The sequence below is a fragment of the Leiobunum rupestre genome, chromosome 1, assembly GCF_980474605.1.
Source record: "Leiobunum rupestre chromosome 1, qqLeiRupe1.1.hap1, whole genome shotgun sequence".
NCBI lineage: Eukaryota > Metazoa > Arthropoda > Arachnida > Opiliones > Sclerosomatidae > Leiobunum > Leiobunum rupestre.
This window is the reverse complement of record NC_143384.1, coordinates 72,659,400-72,677,701: the sequence shown is the minus strand read 5'-3', so window position 1 is coordinate 72,677,701 and position 18,302 is coordinate 72,659,400. Positions and strand designations below refer to the sequence as shown.

The following is an 18,302-nucleotide window of genomic DNA, read 5'->3' as shown; positions in this document are numbered from 1 at the left end:
AGTAGATTTTAAAATTTATTTCAAATTAAATTGAGTAGATTTTAAAATTTATGTCAAATTAAATTGAGTAGATTTTAAAATTTATGTCAAATTAAATTGAGTAGATTTTAAAATTTATGTCAAATTAAATTGAGTAGATTTTAAAATTTATGTCAAATTAAATTGAGTAGATTTTAAAATTTATGTCAAATTAAATTAAGTCTATACTTCGACGTATTTTACAAAAGTAGGTTCTTCAGTCAATTCGGATAAAAATAACTTAAATTTTAAATGACATTTTTGTTACCCTACACTTACATAATTAATCAATTTGTCAAGAATAAACGAATATTTTGGTGTAAAATAGACTATCCTGTTCTTTTTCTAACGTGGTATTTTTATTTTCCTTTTCTGGTAGATATTGCGAGCCTAGAGAATGTGCCATTTAAAGTGATAGTTAAGTCTGTCAAGCGGTGACGGCGGCGCGTCTGCATTGAGTGACAGTGACAAGTCCAGGAAGCACCAGGCGGACGAACCATTTAACGCCCGCACCATTACCGTCTTCAACTGTCTACGGGAGTACCTTCATCTCTCCACTCTTAGAAAAGTACTTCAAAAAGCTTCCGACTCGTAAGTATTATTTTTTTTTACCATTTGTTTTGGAATTTTCAAGTTATCGTTCTCATTTTATTTAGTGTTAATTTCAACGCGATTTTTGATTAGTACAAATTTTTGATATGTCATCAAGAATGTATTTACAGGGCTGCCACAGTACCTGGTATAGTCGCGGAATTTTAATAATGAGTATAAAGGTCAGGGATAAAGCGGGAATTAAAAAAATGTTCTGATGGTCAAGGATTAAGTGGGGATTTTCTAAAAATTGGTCTGATGGTCAAGGATAAAGTGGGCATTTAAAAAAATTGGTCTGATGGTCAAGGATAAAGTGGGCTTTAAAAAAATTATTTTGGTCAACGATAAAGTGGGAATTTTAAATAAATTGGTTTGATGGTCAAGGATAAAGTGGGCATTTAAAAAAATTGGTCTGATGGTCAAGGATAAAGTGGGCTTTAAAAAATTTATTTTGGTCAAGGATAAAGTGGGAATTTTAAATAAATTGGTTTGATGGTCAAGGATAAAGTGGGCATTTAAAAAAATTGGTCTGATGGTCAAGGAAAAAGTGGGGGAATTTTTAGAATAAGTGTGAAGGTCAAGGAAAAAGTCGGTTTATTTTAAAAATTAGTAAAAAGGTCAATGAAAAGTCAGGTAATTTATTTTAATGCAAAAGTCAGTGAAAAGTATAATTTAATTTTAGTGCAAATAAAAAATGTGAACAAACAAATAGGTTGAGAAATGCGAAATTTTGGTTTATAATAAGCAATGGAAAATCTCCAGAAATGGCTAGGGAAAAGTCGGGAAATTTGAACCTGAAAAAACTAGCAATTTTGTTTTTACTTGATAGAAATGACTTAAGATGCTAATATTCGTAGTTGACGAAACGAAGCGGATTTCATGGCCCAATATTGCAACATTTGACTGTTTAAAAAGGGTGGGTTGTGGCATCCCTATTTTACCTCTACTTCTACTTACAAGGAGACTACCCGAGGTGTTACACACCGATTTTGTTCAAACTCGGGGGATTGGTAGACCTTCATGTTACTTGAAAAATCCTAAAGGGATTTTATTGCCATGGCAACAAAAAATATTTTTGACAACATAAAATTAAAATTTTCCCATTGAAAATAACATGGGATTTTGACCGAATCCAAGGGTCCCCCTGTGAAACATTTTACAAAATTGAAAAAAAAAATACCAAAATTATAAAAAATTTATAAAAATTTACGAATAAAATAAAAATTGATCACATTTTGATCAATTTTTTAAATTTTTTTTTCACAGGGAAATCGGTCAAAATCCCATGCTATTTTCAATGGGAAAATTTTAATTTTATGTTGTCAAAAACATTTTTCGTTGTAATGGCAAACCCGTTGCCCATTGAATAAAATCCCTTTAGGATTTTTCAAGTTACATGAAGGTCTACCAATCCCCCGAGTTTGAACAAAATCGGTGTGTAACACCTCGGGTAGTCTCCTTGTTAGAATGACTGTATTGAGATGATTTTTACCGTTGCCCGAGGGGCTAACCACTCTTGGAAAGTTTGTACACCGGATTACGCTTAGATTAGCACTGCCAAAGGCAGGGACTTCAAAGATTACGCGTAATCCCATTAGTACAGTCAAAGGTACGGCTCTGTACACCGATTACGCGGAGTGATCAGCCCCTCGCCGTTGCCCCCAATCCACCTCATTGGCGCACTCAATTAGATAATCCGGGCCCCCTCCGTAAAAACATCCTGGGGGCGCCATTGATCCACCTCACGCTCGAAGAGTAAACTCCACCCCTTTAAAGTCAATCAACTCAGCCCGGTATCTTATTGGTTCCCTACAACTGACGTCTTCCGATGCCCGTGAAGCACGTGCGGATCATCAACAATGTAGTCATTATCTTCAACTCTAAATAAATACATTTATTCTTGGTATATGCATACGATTAAAAATCCTAATTATCAACCTAATTCGGGAAATTTAAATAATTTGTTTAAATAAATATTATTGTAATAACTATGGAACTATTATGATTAAGTAAATCATTCGAGGTGGTCCCTCAAGGGTCATTATTTGCATGCATTTAAAGGGCTTACAACCCTGATCTTATAAATTCCTAAAATATCAATTTCCCTTTCACGAGGAAGCTGGTTTATTTAATCCACCTGAGAACTAGCAGTCCTCTAAGCAGACGACGGAATAGGTTTGAAAAAAAACTGGCCTGCTTAGTGATCCGCTATTACTGTGGCGCTCCTAACGGTGGAAAATCGAAGCTAGCATCCTCATTAGTATGTTAATGAGCGGTACAAAAAAGTATACCCCAATTTTGTATCACTCCTATCCTAAATTAACTGCAACGAAGCTACAGTGATACCATTAACAATTATTTTTATATATTTATAAAAACTTATCCCACGATGTAATGGCATTTATTAAAGAGCCAAAATTCGTAGACGACTGTCCAGTTAATTAAACCAGGAAATTCACTGGATAGATCTTTTCTGACACTACATTCAACGCCTGTAGACCGGTACAGTCTATTTCCTTAATTTACCATCCCCTAAAATACGCGATTACCACCGATAATAAAATACTCAACTATTTTTTTCATTCTTTATTTCAAAATAATTCTCACGATAAAAAGTCATCGGGTAGATAAACCAGAAAATTCCGAATATTTTTTCTCTTTATCTCCGGCAACCCTCGCTGTACGGCGCTGCCGTATCAAACTAGTTTGTACCCCCCGTCCTACACCCTTTAATAGTAGTACTCTTTTTCCCTCCCCCCTCTCGTAATCTTCTTTGTTGTCCACCAGGGGGCGATAAAACCGATTAGTCCCTTTTAATTTCGAAGCCCCCCCTTCTCCTTTTATGATAAAGAGAAAAAATGTGGTCCCTCTCCGTGGAACCGGTACCGAACGCAATCGCGAAGAATGGACCAATTAAGCATTGTTTTTAGGAGGGAATCTTCATTAACTCTATGGCTCCCCTTAATGCTTGCGTTTCTTTTATTATGATATATTCCAACCTCAATTTTTAATGCGCTTGTGGTCTAGATTGCATTTAACATTTATTACCTTAGTCATTAATGAGTATTAAAGGTAGTTTAGTGCAGTTCTTAAAGGGAATATGAACTAAATAGAAAAATCGCCTGCCACGACTTTCATTTAGTCATTTTCTCACTTAAAATCACTTTTTTCTAAATTTAGTTACTATTTATCGCTTTTTCTAAATATAGTTACTATTTATCTCTTTTTCTAAATATAGTTACTATCTCTTTTTCTAAATATAGTTGCTATCTCTTTTTCTAAATATAGTTGCTATCTCTTTTTCTAAATATAGTTGCTATCTCTTTTTCTAAATATAGTTGCTATCTCTTTTTCTAAATATAGTTGCTATCTCTTTTTCTAAATATAGTTACTATCGCTTTTTCTAAATATAGTTACTATCGCTTTTTCTAAATTTAGATATTTTGATTTAGAAAAACGAAAGAAATCGATTTGTTTGATTTAAACCATATTTAAATTTTGTTTTAACGTTTTACGCTTTATTTTTCTTGAGTACCGTAAACTAAATTAATCGTACATTTTTTTAATTAGTAATTAAGTTTAATTTAGTTTTCTCTGAACTGACATGGCTACTTGTGCACATTTTCATAAATGCATTGAAGTAAAATATGTATAGCATGAAATTTATCTTTGAAAATGTTTAAAAGAACTTAAATCCAGTTTTCGATATTAAATTTACTTAAAATAACATATGGTTTACGTCAATATCTCAAAGGTATCGTTTAGAATTTGCCGGACCACGTTGTGCTCGATAATTTCTGTTCAAACTCGTTCTTGTTTTTATAATAATAGCTGTTTTGGTTTTATAATGAGGAATTTTATTTTATTTTTTTGGCTCTTCAATTTTTAATTAGGGTTGAGATATTCCAGGGGGTGTTCGGTATCACATCGAAGAATGGACTAAACAAAAAAAGATTCATAATGATAAAAATTCAAAACAAAAACTAGAAAAATATTTTGACGCCAACTTTTTTTTACCTCTGCATTTTCCCCCCAGTTAATTACAACGGTTAATATTCGAAATTTAGTTATTAGTATTCCGCGTAATTTTGCGCATTATTTTCCCGTTGGTATAATTTTTTTAACTTAGCGCCTTTATTTTAGAGGGATATGTGTTAAAATGGTTAGTGTTGTAGTGTATGTAATTTGTATTAGGAAAAAATTAAGCTTTTTATTTGTCATTTTACAAGCCATTTTATTTCAACCTTCAAAACTTAAGTTTAATTTTAACTAAAGTATTTAATTCCTGAAATTGCCGCCAGACTGCGTAATCATTGTTGACAAATCGAACTCTGAAATATCCTTCGGGTCTAAGATTTCCTTTTGGTCCTCCCCTATTTAATTGCCTTCACTAAAACCAAATTACTCCGCCTTAAATATAACACCCGTTAACATCAACGTAATTATGTTACTGAGAACGTACGAAGCAATACATTTACCTTGGCCAGACTAAAAATTGTAATTCAAATTGAACTTGTTTTTAAATATATTGTTTCTTAATAATCTACGAACTATTTGGTTATTTATGATGTCAGAAAATATAGTTTAACTAACTCTAATCAAATAATACCTTTACCATTTTAATTATTAAATTATTTTAATACGAAAGTTCCCCAGGGTTGCCACGGTATCTGGAAAACATTGAATTCCTGGAAAAGTCAGGGAATTTGAATATGGGTATAAAAATCAGGGAAAAGTCAGGGAATTTTAAAAATTAGTCTAAAAATCAGGGAAATGTTGGGGAATTTTAAAAATTAGTCTAAAAATCAGGGAAATGTCAGGGAATTTTAAAAATTAGTCTTAAAAATCAGGGAAATGTCAGGGAATTTAATTTCGGTTCAAATAGGAAACTTTTACTAATAATCAGCTAGGCTAATACCCAAGGCACCACCTTAGGCCTAAGTCATCAAGCGACTTTTGAAGCCATTAATCCAGGTGGCCGGGTTACAATGCGTAGGAGGGTGGTGGCAAGCCCTGCATGCCACGAGATCGAGCCAACAGCTCCCTACACTAACTATTACCGTTAACCCTGTTCCCTGCCTTTATTTGGTGGTCGAATTTGGCAGTAATTTAGAGTATAATTATAATAATTAAAAAAGTCTTAACGACATATACAAAATGGCGATATGAAATTGATAATCAAATTGAGCTTTCTATTTGGATAAATGAGCATAGTAATTCTCAGGCTAAATAATTTCTTAACGAAAGAATAGTTTGGTTTTTAATTTAATTTTGCACGTTAAATTATTACTACATAGTCTTACTCAACTTTTTGATTACCTTTGAAAAATAAGTGCCTCTCCTCCCCAGGAAATTCAAAATTGTCATAAGCCTTTGGCAAATTCTTCACAATCATTTACCGGTTTAAGCAATTAGAAAATTAACATTTTTTCCCCGATACGTGTTTATTTCATTGTCTCGCGCCGTCGGAGAATATAAGTCTGCCAAGGATCCTACGCTTAATTACGTATTCAATTTTTTCCCGACTAAAGATTACCTGGCATAAATTAAACGCTAAAGGTCGGTGTAGTTCTTGAAATAAAATGTGGCTGCTAATGAAAAATCTGTCTTTTTCTGGGAAAAATATAAGCAACGTTGGAATCGTGAAACACTCTTTTATTCTACGAAAAATACGCGTAAAGGTGTTCAAACAAAATCATAGGTATTTTATCCTCTAATTCCTCTTGCACTTCCCTCGAGAAGGAAACGTTAGTGACGTCATTTCCTGTTACAATTCAGAGTGACTGGGTGTATTAAGTGTTTGAAATGTTCGTGTTGTTCATTTAATTTAAATCTTATTTCTAATTGATTTTTTAAAGATTTTGCCTGGTTTTTTTCTTGGAAAATTGATTAATAATTTGAGCGCAGCGGTATTGTAAATTAAAATTTAAACGAATCTTCATTAAATTTAAATAAAAATTTAATTTAATTAAGTTTGCTCCGAATTGGCATTTAAAGAAACTTTAAGTTCGTATATTTTAATAAATACATAGGTGATTTAAATCACAGGATTCGTACATGACCTGGAAAAGTCGAGAAATTTGAAAGTGGCTCCAAAATATCTGTGAAAAGTCAGAATTGGAAAATGACCCCCAAAAAACAGGCAAATAATTTTTTGAAAGATGTATTAAAGTAAATGTTAAATATTTAGCACGATTTTACCTTAAATATTTCATTTATTGTATCAAAATGGTCAGATAATTTGAAAAATTGTTCAGGGAAAACATGGATAAGTCAGGGAAATTAATTCCGTAAATTTCGTACGAACCCTGAATCAATGATTTGTTTTAAAAAACACTTCATTAAAATCAAGACTCTAATCAAATTGTTTTAAAAGTTTCATTTGTTCGTTGGTCTACCGCGTTTGAAATAAAATTTCGTATTTTTTACCGTTTATTTGAAGGAAAATTGTATTTACAAATTTAAGAAATCAATCGCTTATATTTGGTAGCACTGACTCAGACGATTCGCGGCGCCATCTGCTGGGTACCGTTATATATAGAAAGAAAATGTAATAAAAACATTATACGACGTTATGACATTCGCGAAAATAATACCGGCGCGTATAAATAAAAAATATAGCCAAGGCCTAAATTGAATAATCTAAATTCTTGGCGCATTTTCGCCGACAGAATGTTTTTGCTTTCTGGTATTTTCTGCTCTGTTATACAATATATAAAAATTTTCCCTCGGAGCTATAATTTTTTTTGCTGGTAAAAGAGGAGGGGCGAATTTCACCCACTAGATGGCGAAGGGGGGGGGGAGCAAGCGCATCCGATAGAATAGATATATAAAAATAAAGAAAAAAAAAGCGAACTCAGCGGGGAGGTTAGTATTCTCCGGCGCTACGGGCAAAGGCCAGTAACACCGCATGCAAAAAGGTGGAAAACAGATTTCGGCTCGGAACGGTGCTGCCCCCTTAAGGCGCCCTTCGAAAACTTCTTCGTGGGAAAGCCGGCATCGGTATGCGGCCGTTTCTTCAACCCAACACCCTCCTCGCAACTCTCCCCCCCCGCGCGCGCGTTTTTTTTATACCAGTTTCTATTTCGAAAAAACCCCCTTTCTCTCATTCGCGTCACCACCCCGCCACCAGGGGGCAGTCTCGTAACCGTTCGGCGGAGATGCGCTATATTCAGTGGGGGTGAGTCCGCGCTTCCTCGCCACTCGGTGGCGCCCTTGTTTTCGCGTAAAGTTGGCAAAACGCCCGGCGGCTGACTGCGAGTAAGACGACGACGGTTTATTTCGTAGGCCACACGGCTATTGAGAAAGATGCCAATGAAGTTTCGCGTCTGGGCTCGTTTTTACCCCTTTCGTTCGAGTCGGTTTCTTGTCAATTTTCGACGCAATCGATAAAGCCGAACGTATTTGTGTTTTAGATACTGTTTGCGTTTCATTTCCGATCGGAAAACGTTATTTTTGCGCCCACGATAGCCCTCCGCGAAAGTTACTCGCCGAAGAAGGAGATAAGAGCCGAGGCTTAGCGTTTTGAATAATTTAGCGTCGGTCCCTTCCGTGATCGGATTCGGAGATTAGGCTTGGCGTTCGCGCGTGGAATAGAAACAAAACAACGAGCGAATAACCAAGCCAAGCTCGTGCCAAAGGTTGCGTGTTATTTTTTTTTGTTATTCGCGCCTAACAAGCGACTGGGAATGTTGTCAGCTTCGACCGAGGCCTAGCCTGTGATTTTTGCGTTCGCGTTTCGTGAAGGATTATCCTCACTCTCGATCCTACAACGCTTTGGATTAATTTTTCTCGTGTCAGTTCTGGAACTCTTTCACCGGGTAAGTGGGCTCTTCTTTAGTTACCGCTTCTCTTGACCAATGGTCAGTCGCGTGACTTAGTCCGCCGTACCTGCCAATTTTCTATCAATTTATAAGTAACACGCTCCGTTTCGAGTGAGTGGCTAGACAGTTGAGGGCGTCTAGTTAACCTTTAATGTAGACATACTTTGTTGTTGAAGTCAATTTAATAAACGGTAATTTCCAAAAGTGTTTGTTGAATTTTTATTTTTACTAAATGGAAACTTCGCAAACAGCTGACTTAAGAGAATTTTAACTCTTTATAACTTAAATGATTTATCCTTATTTGAAAAATTTAACGGGATTTTTCATCTCAAATTAATTTCGGAAACTGATTTGGATATAGGAGTACGGTTTTCGTGTTGATTTCTAGTTTTTTAGACTGATTTTCGCTTAGATTTCCGAATTTAAGTTGATTACAAGATATTTTTTATAAAATTTACCATAGTGCAAGATTTTTACGAACGTCAAACTCCCCGGTTATCACAACAGAGCTCCACTACATTTCGACTTAAGAAATATATTTAAAGTACTTGATAAGACCCGATTTTAGTGTTTCGTGTGTAAATGCAACCTCATAAAATTTAACAATATATCTAGTTTGCTTACCTCGTAAAACGTTTAAAAGCTCTACATTTTAGCTAAGCCTTTGCACCGATAAAATGTTCGAGTAAAAAACTTTTTTTTATCAATGTTTAAACCTGACCAAACGGTGATCGTAAACTTTTCCCACCCGAGCGCCATCTATTGCTATCGGGTGGAAGCTAATTCCCAATGCTCCGTCTTTGGGAGAAAAAGGGCCCCCTCTTTATTTGGGATCTTGTTAATTTGGGGCTCTATTTTTGGTTCGGACTTCTTTACTTTTGGTTCCGGGTTTTCCTACTTTATTGTTTTGGGTCTAATCTTTGTTGTTATAGGCCCTAGTAGCGGCTCCTGAAATAAATCCCAGAAGGGCTATAAATACTGAAGTTGTATGCCCTCTTCCTTAGACTATCGCTATTTGGTCTTTTCTCTTGAAATTTGCTACGGGGAGTTTTCGCGTGACGTCAACCCTTTTCTACCTTATTTTTCTTCCCAGCCTGTGTGCGCCATTTTGACAAATATCTAAGGAAATGAAGTTCCTATAATTCCTATAAAATTCTATATTTTCAAAAATGTCCTTTAAATTTTATTTTTATATTTTGCCCATTTCAAATCCCGTCACTCACAAGGGGAGTACCCGAGTTGTTTATTGCCGATTTTGTTCAATGTCGGGCGTAATGTAGACCTATATGAGATATGAAATTTCCCAAAAGGAGACGTTGCACTACCCATTCGATTTGTCATGGCAACCGAAAATGTTTTTTACCACTTAAAACAAATAAGATTTTTTTCCTTTTTTTACCCAAAAATTATTACAATTTTACCTAAAAAATGTTCCAATTTACACAAATTTGATGGAATTTACCTAAATGCGGTCCAAATTACCCATTTCAATTTTTTTAAAAATGTTCACCCCGTGAAACCGATAAAATCCGATGCGTTTTAAAATGGAGATTTTTTTTAAGTGGTCAAAACTATTTTCGGTGGCCATGGCAAATCGAATGGGTGGTGCAACCTTTTGGGAAATTTCATAACTGCATCACGCCCGACTATGAACAAAATCGGCAATAAACACCTCGGGTAACTCTCCTTGTCAGTTAAATTGCTACATTTAGCGATAGGATAAATTCCTATACAAATTAATGTCTATACTTTTTTTATTGTTAACGTTTAGCTACTAGTATTGTTTTTGTGATAAAATGGTTAAATAGTTTATATTTATGTGAAAATCAAAGGTTAATTTAGCTAAATATAGATTGTTTTTAAATGCATAAAGTTAGTAAATTAAATAGCATATAAAATCCCATATTTTTAGAAATATAATCTTATTTTTCGTATAAAAAAATTGAAGATTTGAGTGGGGGCCCTGGGAAATGTTATCAAGGCTGGGTTAAGGCAATTATGTGTTTGGAATTAAATGTCTATAATCAAAAGTGTTAAGGTTTTGGAATTGCGCGACCAAGTTTGAACAGGTTTTAGCAAGAATCCATAACTCTACTTATCGCGGCAGACTTTCGTCTCCATGTGGCTGACGGTTTTTTGGAACGCACTATGTTAACTTAACAAACAACAAAGTGAGAGGGGAGTGCGTGCAGAGGGGATTTTTTCTCTCGTAGGCGGGGCCAAAGCCGTCAGAGTGATATAACCATACGTACTGGTTCATGATATTAATAATAAAATGTTATTGGAATTATACAAGTATGAGATAATGAATGTATTTATTTGTTTTTCGGGATAGTGACTTGTTGAGACGATATTTGGCTTTAACTGTAAGCCACTTTTACCTAGAAATCAATGACTATATTCTTGGTATTATGCAACTATACAAATAATTTCTTAATATATATAAAAAATATATATTCTTAATAAAGAGTACAGTAGTCCTCCAAGGAATTTTAATAATTGTTGGAAAAGTTAAATTTATCTTCGCGTGTTCTAAAATACTTAAGTTTGTAAACGTTCCGAAATATTTTTAGCCTAAAGGGACTTTCAAGGGAGGTGTGAGGGGTCGGAAGTCGATTAAAAAAAGTCATTGAAACGTCATCAGAGTAACTTTGTAAATGCGATTAACGCCGACCGAATGACGTATTTTAAATAGACTTCAACCCCCCTAACCTCTGTTTTGAAAGTTCCCTTAAATATAACGTGAACCTTTACTGCAATAAAAGCAGAAGTAATTTCATTAACTCCTGATAAAAGTAAATAGGTTTAAAATGTGTAATCAGGGACAGTGTTCCTAAAATGTCACTTTTTTCGAATATAGGCCATGTCACTGGTAAATAGTGACAAATTTGACAAATAATGGCATATAATGACAAATAGGGGAAACAAATAATTTTCTACTCTTAGAACACTTTATTTGCTATAACTTTTAGCAATGAATAAAATAAAATAAATATAAAAAATAGCCCAATTCTTGGCAACCGTAGGATAATTACAAAAATAGCCTAAAAATGCTTTTATGGTATTTCATACGAAAAATTTATTAGTATTTTTACTTTTTCTAATATTTGCCACTATATGTCAATTTGTCACTAAAAATCATTATTTGCCATGTCACTTTTTGCCACTATTTGCCACAATAAATGTCAGGTGGTATTTATCACCCGGGAACACTGATCAGGGAAAACCTGGAATTCCTGGAAAAGTCAGTGAATATGAATATGGGTCTAAAAATCATGGGAAAGTCGGAATTTTAAGTTTTTTTGGAATTTAATTTCGGTTGCAAATAGGAAACCTTGTCTAAAATTCAGGGTAAACAAATACAAAACTTTTCGGCAAAATAAGTCGGGGGAAATCTCCGGAGATAGTCGAAAATTTGAATCTCAAAAAACGATGGCAACCCTGGTAATTTTAGCATATATTAAAATATCCCGGGGAGGGAAGAATCGGGAAGTTTCAAATTGTGTCAACCCAGCACTGAGAGGTATCCCAATGTAGATACCACCCACAGCTAACAGCTATACTATCTCTCTAAAGAATCTTTTAATTTTTATTAAGCCATTGATAACAGTAAAACAAAGATCTGTCAATATCGCGAGTGATAATAAAATAGTAAACTTCTTTATCTCCTTCTTAGAAAATGGTCTTATTTATACTTGAAAGAAACGTCCTTCGGGCTATGGAATCAAAACAAAGTCGACCAATTATTTTTAGAATTCCTTTATGTATCTCCAAATAGGAAATTTCCTCGGGGAGGGGGTGGGCCAGAAACCCGACGAAATATCATCAAAAGAAAGCGCTCATAAAGCCGCGTTCACACCTACCCTCTGGAACGTAATTATGCTTCATTTTAATATTCAAAGGGCGGAATTAGGTTGTACCCAGTGTTCCGAAGTGGTAAATGTCAGGTGGCAAAAAGTGGTAAATACCGACATGGCGAATAATACTTTTACTGGCAATAGTGGCAAATAATAAATTTTAATACAAATAAAAACATACCAAAGAAGAAATATATTTGTGCTATTTTAGATAAATATACTGGATTAGTTGCCAGGTTTTGGGCTAGAAACTCAATTATAGCCCAATCTAGGTATTTATTTTGGCTATTTTTCAACGATATTCTCTGAGTTGAATTCGTCTGGTGTTTTTAATGGTTCTTTTGTGAAAACTGAAACATCTCTAATGTAAGTGATGCTACATATCCGAAAGATATTATTTAAATGCATTTACGTATTATTAGTCACTATTTTCTAAAAAAAAACATTTAAGTAACACTGGTTGTACCATGATTGTATCAGCATTACATATGGTACAATCTTTTGTTGTAATTTTGTGAAGTAATGCATGTTTGCTAAACGAGAGGATATTCAAATTGGCCTTTTTATATTTGGCAACACGGCGTTGCGAGCGCGACCCCCAACGGTTAGATTTCGTCGTGTGAACAGTTACCGTTTGGCGTTCCAGCGTTCCTGATCGCTTCGTCGATCAGTTTTTCAGCGTTCGTGACGTCATCGGTTCAGTGTTTTGTGAAACATTAGCTAATTTTTTTACGAAAATCGTGAATTTTTTTGTGCCTAATAAGTTTTTATGAATTCTTTAGGAGCAATATTCTTCCAACAAATTTTTTCTTGGTGCATTCAATTTTAATTATAATGTTAATAATAATAATTAGTTGGGCCTAATGTGGTGCCTTGGGTATTAGCCTAAGTCATCGAGCGACTTTTAATGCCTTTTAAACCAGGTAATATCAGTAAATTCGATTGTCGACAGAAAAGTCTGATAACTTAAAATATTTTAATAAAAATCGGGGAAATATCCGAGTGTTCAGAAAGTTTGCCTTAATGAATACAAATTGACATCAATAAGTTAAAGGATTTACCTTATTTCTTCTTTTATAAGATAATATTGAACCAATTTAACTTAAATGACAATCACGAAATTAGTTACTCTGTAAATCCTATTTTTATTTTATTTTGCACCTGGAAAAATAAGGAAATATACGTGGGAAAAGCTGGAAATATCAGGGAAATTGGGTTGGCAATAGCTGTATGAACACTGGTTTCAGCGGGTACGTGTGAACGTGGCTTAGGAGTGACGCGGGGGGATGCTCCCCCTTCTTTAATCCGCTTACATTCCCCCAAATTTCTGGCAAATAATAAAGCCCCCTTGTCTAATAAAGGGACCTGTGGGGGATGGAATTGGAGGGGGGGTTTCGTTTTCAGTCTTTGATCTCGCACATCACAAGAATACTACAAAGAGCCGGCGCAAACTTTGGGGGAAATTTATCCTTTAGTTACTACGAACAAACCTAATCTAACCTGACGCTAACCATCAAAGCCAAGCCCTCGTTTAGAGATATAAGCTTGGCGTTCCAAATTCACGAAGTGGATTCCGGGTGAGGCTGAAATGTTGTTTATTATCGGAGAGGAAAAGGATCTTTCGGGTTACAAAGAAATGATTTAGCGCCATCTACATTCGTGAAAACGTCAATTGATTATGCAGGGTGTAAATCAGGATGGTCAAATAGGAGGAATTTTAGTGTATATTATATTTTGCGAGAGATTATGCCAACATAACGCTGTAAGGAGGACGGTTTCATTTACCTCAGTCACGTTACCTGGAATGGGTCGAAAAGGGCCCGGGAGGGGGAGGGGTTGAGAATGGGTCGAAAAGGGCCCGGGAGGGGGGGGGGTTGATAATGGGTCGAAAAGGGCCCCGGGGGGATTTGATAATGGGTCGAAAAGGGCCCCGGGGGGATTTGATAATGGGTCGAAAAGGAAGAAATTAAGGAAAACGTCAGTTAATTTAATTTCGGTAACAAATCGAAATTGACAAATTGTAGGTCATAATAAATTAGGGGAAAATTTCCGAAATGGCCAGGGGCAACCTTAAAAAAAAGACATTTTTACCTAAAAAACTGGCAACCCAGTGATTATTTCCTTTTTTGGGTGGCATGGTAATATAATTGACCGATGAGACTACGGTCCGAAAAATAACGAAACTGCCAGATAATGTTTAAGACTTCTTAAAGGCCGACTACATAAATATTCGGTTTACTCGTGTCTTTCACTGGAAGTCGGCTGTTTGCAATTCACGTGTGCCATGCAGTCAGCCAACCTCCAGTGAAAGACAGAGTAAACCGAAGATTGATGTAGTCGGCCTTTAAGGTAGACCAAATTCTACCGAGGGTCTTCCAATTTTTTTAATAATTCTAATATAAATAACATTACATTAACGAATATAAATTATAAAATTTTATAAGCCTTAAAAATAAGTTTGCTTTTGGAATTCCCCGAAGTGTTTTTTCCTTAATCTCAAAATAGCAAAACCACGAAACCCTAAAGGTAATATTTTCAAGTAAAGGCTTGCTAAAGAAATATCACCATGACAACGCTCCGTAACTTTTCGTTCTCTTTTAATCCCTTTTGTAAAACCCATTTACTTTAAGAGAGGCCGTAGTAATTCCTTGGTGTTTCGGTAGGTCGACTGCTAATCTTTGAACAACAAATAATCCCGCCAAATCCTTCGATTCTACGACGAAAAACGGCTACATCCTAAAGAGAAACCCTTTTCGAAATAGACCCTTTTCAGAGGGGCACCGCCATTATTAATCACCTCAACGTTTCCGGCAGGCATTGGCTAACGGGAATGGAAATGGCGATTCTTACCACTTCCTCTTTTTGAAAAGAAACGAGTCTACTTTATTTTGGGCACGGGTCCTAGCCCCAAAAAAGGAGCGGAAAATAAATTCCCAAGGGTACATTAGCCATAGAGGAACCCGCCATTGACAACGGAGTTGTATGGACCGGCTCCCCTTTAAATAAGCTCGCTATCCAGTTGAGCTGCGCCGGCCAATAAGCATTATCGTAAAGAAAACGGCGACTTATCCTGACACTAACGGCTTCCTAGAAAATGTCCCCGGCTCTATTGTCAAAAGACCGTAAATGTTTCGAAGTTCAGTTACTTCTAAGTTCTAACGGCGAACGGCTAAGCTTCCGAGGATCTGTTCCAATTAAAAACGTTCAACGTAAACGCGTACGTGGGATGTTCTCGGAAGCTATGGTGACGATTTTGGCCTCCGAAATAAGAACTTTCACGATTTCAAGGAAAATCTCTGGTCGGAATCATAATCTAAGGAGGGAACTCTTGGAAGAAATTGATTCGTTTCGCTCAATCGAAGTAAACGTGGGGAAAAAATCAATTTGTATGTCTGGGAAAACCATTGACAGATCAAATGTCTAGCGGATCTTAGTTACAAAATCACGTATGTCAAAGATTTTTAATTTGAGTTAAACATAATTTAAGTTCCGTCTCTAAAATCTAGTTTAATTAGAATTAAATTGTATTTTTGAGACGGAATTTAATTAGAATTAAATTGTATTTTTGAGACGGAATTTAATTAGAATTAAATTGTATTTTTGAGACGGAATTTAATTAGAATTAAATTGTATTTTTGAGACGGAATTTAATTAGAATTAAATTGTATTTTTGAGACGGAATTTAATTAGAATTAAATTGTATTTTTGAGACGGAATTTGATTAGAATTAAATTGTATTTTTGAGACGGAATTTGATTAGAATTAAATTGTATTTTTGAGACGGAATTTGATTAGAATTAAATTGTATTTTTGAGACGGAATTTTATTAGAATTAAATTGTATAGTTGGAATTAAACTTGTTTTTAGTAAAAATCAGGGAAATTTATGAGGGTTCAGAAAGTTCTCGCGCGAATGAATATCAATTTACATAAATATTTTCACTTATTAAAGATCTCTTCATTTCTTCATTTTTATTATAATATTGAACCAATTTAACTTATTGACAATCATAAAAGGATTGTTTGTAAATCTTAATTTTATTTTATCTTGCACCTGGAAAAATCAGGGAAATATTAAATAGCTGTATGAACCCTGAACTAATTAAAAGTTTTTAATACATTTTATTGTGAATTACTTGGTTTACACTGAGCAATGTGGTATTAGAGTTGTAAGTCGGAAAATTTCAGTATTTTTCCGAAAAAAAGAAAAAAGGTTTCATTCCATGATTAGCCTAATATTGTTTGCAAATTTAAATTTCGCTGCACTTTCGCCTCATTTTGTCGAATCCAAAAGTAAAACTAAGCCTCTAGACTAATCTAAAAGTAATATATTCAAATTTTTTATTATTCCGAATTTAATTTTTTTCGGAAAATTAAAACTAGTACTATTAATAGTTTCCAAATATCAAAAGCCATCCACTTTTGTCCAGGCCGGAATTTTGCACGCGATTGGCCACCTGAATTTTTCTTATTCGGAACGCTGAATACTTGGAAAGCTTATCGTGGCGTATCGCGTATGGTAAGAAAACTCTGACGGCTTTGGCTCCGCCTACGATGGAAAAATCCCCTCTGCGCGCGCTCCCCTTTCACGTTTTTGTTTGTTAAAAGGAATATAACCTCGGGTATTTGGTGTGGAACATCAACGCTTGCAGCTCTGGCCGCTCTTGCCTTTGGCTTTAAAAATGTTTGGCGCCACTGTACACGGAAATTTTAAAAATTGATGAGGTTCTCCATAAAGATTGCTTTGCAGGTTATATTCCCTTTAAGTTAGCATAGTGACGTCAAAAAACCCGTCAGCCACATCGAGACTAAAATCTGCCGCGATAAGCATTCCAAGTTGAACTATGGATTCCTGCTTAAAGGCCCGTCCACACTATGAGGAAATCGAATCTAAGTTCGCGCGCTTCTTCACACGCTTCTTACGCGACTCGTCCACACATCAAACATTTGTTTATACGCAATAAACATTTTTGCATGGTACGCGTCCAATCATCCAATTACATCGCTCCACAATGACGTCACTATTTGGGTGCCAACCACGGATCCAAAATGGCGCCGGTTTGCAGTACGCTCAGAAGTTGGTGTTCCAAAGTTCGGGGAACTTTATCACTTCATTAATTAAATTTTCCTCATTAATCGCAATTTTTGTCCATCTTTATATTACACGATAGTAAAACAGCCAAAAAGCAGACGTCTATAGATTCCATAAAGGATTAGTGACGTCAAAAAGTACCACGTGAGACACGTGAGCGTAGGCTAGACGCTTATTGGATGAAATTTTTCGAGCTAAAATCGAACGAATTTAAGTGTTGACGAAACTAACACGCTATTCTCGCGTTTCAAGCGAAGAAGCGACCCGAGCAGAAAATGGATAGTCTGACACAAAAGCATTAACGACCAAATTTTCGATTTACTGATTTTGGTTTTATTTCTCCTCATTTTATACGCTAAATTCAATTTTGAACTAATTTTCGAATTTAAAATTTTTGTTCCTTGAGAAATGACTTGTTGCAAAACGCATTATTTTAGGTTTTTGCATTATTTTCAAACCAAAAACGCAATAATGTGTTTATTTTCCTTAAAAGTCAAATCAAAACGCATTTTTTTTCGCGTGTTAAAAAAACGTTTTAATGATATTTCTGAAATATCGTTTGGCCTGTACACTGTTTAGTACCAGAATGTAATTTGAGTTGAAAAATCCAAGTCTACTGTATAAACTTGAAAGAAGAAAGTTGGGGTATCTTAAGGCAAAGAAAGTTTGAATTTCGCGGGTTTTATCCATATTTTGGTTTTGGTCGTTAATGCTTTTGTGCTTTGCACGGCAGAAGTAAATGGTAACTTCCAACGTAAGATGCTTCTGATACTACGTAACTTTATCTCTTATACCCCCGAATTGATAAACTTCCCCTGCCATGTACGTAAGTAAATCCAATCGGAAGCAAACTTCGACGAGGAATCGTTGATGCGCGGCCAGTAGCGACGTATTTACGATTCGCTAGTATCCGCCGCGAAGC

At 35.3% G+C, this 18,302-nt stretch overlaps 1 protein-coding gene across 5 annotated transcripts in view; it reads left to right on the top strand.

Annotated features, from left to right (window-relative positions):
• The window catches only part of LOC149966323 (plexin-A2-like), a 186,947-nt gene that overhangs the window by 58,835 nt on the left and 109,810 nt on the right, over positions 1–18,302 (top strand). For 4 of the 5 annotated variants that reach the window (XM_090152918.1, XM_090152911.1, XM_090152902.1 and 1 more), the window contains exon 2: positions 398–609. The gene's annotated coding sequence lies outside the window, so the exon portion shown is untranslated. Of the gene's footprint in view, positions 1–397; positions 610–7,819; positions 8,430–18,302 lie in introns of those variants that run through there. The other variant, XM_090152894.1, reaches the window with a different exon arrangement.